General features: G+C 48.8%; 1 pseudogene; it reads left to right on the top strand.

Annotated features, from left to right (window-relative positions):
- The first annotated feature begins 564 nt into the window (after positions 1-564).
- On the top strand, positions 565-1960 carry LOC146866093 (18S ribosomal RNA; annotated as a pseudogene).
- Positions 1961-2604: the final 644 nt, after the last annotated feature.

Genomic DNA, 2604 nt, shown 5'->3' with positions numbered 1-2604 from the left:
GTTTTCTCTGATGGCCCCCCTCTGCCACTCAGTGTGGCTGGATTACAAGAAAGGGGGGTAACCTTGATCCAGATTGATAGGGACAGGGTACTTGTGGACTCCCTTGTCGTCTAATTGTTCTCACCCAGGTGCTGCCATAGTCTGTGGCTGCCTTCCAGCCCAGTCTGATGGGCCTTTTCTCCAAGCCTTGTTTACTGAAGAGCAGGCAGGGAAACAAAGCTGAGATCCCCATTCAAGGGTGGCCTGCTCATGGTGGGGGGAAGGGGGGGGGCAGTGGGGGGCTGTGGAGACTTAGCCAGCACTGTACTGTGATTGCGATAGCCGGGCTGACATTGAAGTCCTGATGAAGGCTCATTTGACTCTCCAGGCCCAGCCAGAGCTCCAGGAAGTTGGATTTGTTCACTTTGATGGCTCCCTTCGTCTCTGTGTGCATGGATTACAAAAAAGGCAGGTAGTCTTAATTCGGATTATTAGGGACAAGGTTTGAGTGACCCCCTTGTCCTCCAGTTTTCTCCCCAGGTGCTACAAGGCCTAAGGATGCATGTATTTTACGAACCCAGACCAATACAGACTCGCCTGTCTGCTTTGGATACTCTACATAACCTCGGGCTGATCGCACATACCTGTGATGATAATGATACCCACTCCCAACTAAGGGAGGCAGTGACAAAAAATAACTCTACATGATACTTTCAAGACCCTGTAAATGATATGAGTATATTTTAAACCCTTTAACAAGGATCCATTGAAGGACGAGCCTGTTGCCATGGTAATTCTAGCTCCAGTAGTATATATTAAAGTTGTTGCAGGTAAAATGTTCGTATTTGGATCTTAGGATCGAGCGGCGGTCCAACGCAAGGCGAGCTATTACCTGTCCCAGCCCCTGACTCTCGGTGCTCCCTTGATGCTCTTGACTGAGTGCCCTGGGGATCCGCATTGTTTACTTTGAAAAATTTAGTGTGCTCAAAGCATGTTGGTAGCCTGACTACTTTAGCTAGGAATAATGGCATAGGACTCTGGTTCTATTTTGTTGGTTTTCAAAACTGGGCCATGATTAAAAGGGATGGCTTGAGGCATTTAGACTGTGCCACTAGAGGTGAAATTGTTTGACTAGCGCAAGATGAACCAAAGCGAAAGAATTTGCTATGAATGTTTTCATTATTCAAGAACGAAATTCAAAGGTTCAAAGATGATCAGATACTGTTGTAGTTGCGACCATAAACAATGAAAACTAGTGATCGAGTTGCGTTATTCCCACAACCTGCTGATCCGCTTCTGGGAAACCAAAGTCTTTGGGTTGCGGGGGAGTGTGATTGCAAAGTTGAAACTGAAAGGAATTGATGGAAGGGTACCATCAGGAGTGGAGCCTGCAGCTTAATTTAACTCAAAGCAAGAAGCCTCATCCAGCCCCAACATGGAAACGACTGACAGATTGATAGCTCTTTTTTGATTCTGTGGGTTGTGGTACATGGCCTTTCTAAGTTGGTGGAGCAATTTGTCTGATTAATTCTGATAATGAATGAGAGTCCTCCATGCTAACTTGTTTTGTCATGCCCAGCAGTTCGCATTCAACTTCTTAAAGGGACAAGTGGTATTTACCCACATGAGTTTGAGCAATAGCAGGTCTGTGATGCCCTTAGATGTCCCGGTCTGCACGCATGCTACACTGAACGGATCAGCATGTGTCTACCCTTTGCCAACCCCATTTGTAAAAGCGATTGGGGCTTGCAATTATTTCCTATGCACGAGGAATTCCTAGAAAGTGCGAGTGATAAGCTTGGGTTAAGTACCTGGCCTTTGAACACACTGCCTGTGGGTACTACAGATTGGATGGTATAGTGAGGTCCTTGGGTCAGCCACTGCTCAGGTGGAGAGCCGATAGGACAATCAAACTTTACTATCTAGACAAAGTAAAAGTCATAACAAGGTTTCCTTAGGCAAACCTGCAGAAGGATCATTAATAGTGGAGCGGCACAAGCAACTGACAGCAACAGCTTGAACCCTTTGGCCTTTCCCAGATAGAACCCAAAACATGGGGCCTAGCACTCCCCTTGTGCGTCCTGGCTGACAGAGCGGTCCGTGGCTGGCCGCTTGGGTGAGGACCGGGCACAGGGTGGGATCCTCCACCTGGGAGGACCTCAACGCCACATGAGGGAATGGGACAGCGATTCCCCAGGCCCTCTGGGAGGGCACGATGTGAGAGATATCCCTCAGGAGAGGGAAACCTTGTTCACCCAGCATGCATTTGGGGGTAACAAAATTGCAATGTCTCAATGGGCTGGGACCCCCTTGAAGACCTAGGCCCTCTCATGCCTGATATTGGCCTGGCCTGGCCAGGTTTCAAGTGACTGAACAGATAGCTGTTTTGGGTGGAAGGGCAGCCTAGATGAGAAGGAGTCGGGCCCTGAGGGATTCCTGGTTCCCTTCATTGGTTATACCTCGCCACAGAAGCCAGTGTGAACTGCCTCAAGGGGTAGAAGATGCTGCCTCTGGCCTCATGAACTTCCACACATGTACTGGAAGAAAGTGAGTCACTTTGATGGTGTGGGGGAACCTGGCTCTTCTCCTCTTTGTGCCTCCCACCAGGACATGGGGACCCCCGGC

The sequence above is a fragment of the Triturus cristatus genome, chromosome 2_1, assembly GCF_964204655.1.
Source record: "Triturus cristatus chromosome 2_1, aTriCri1.1, whole genome shotgun sequence".
Lineage (NCBI taxonomy): Eukaryota > Metazoa > Chordata > Amphibia > Caudata > Salamandridae > Triturus > Triturus cristatus.
The sequence above is the reverse complement of the archived record's forward strand: the minus strand, read 5'-3'. Positions and strand labels throughout refer to the sequence as shown.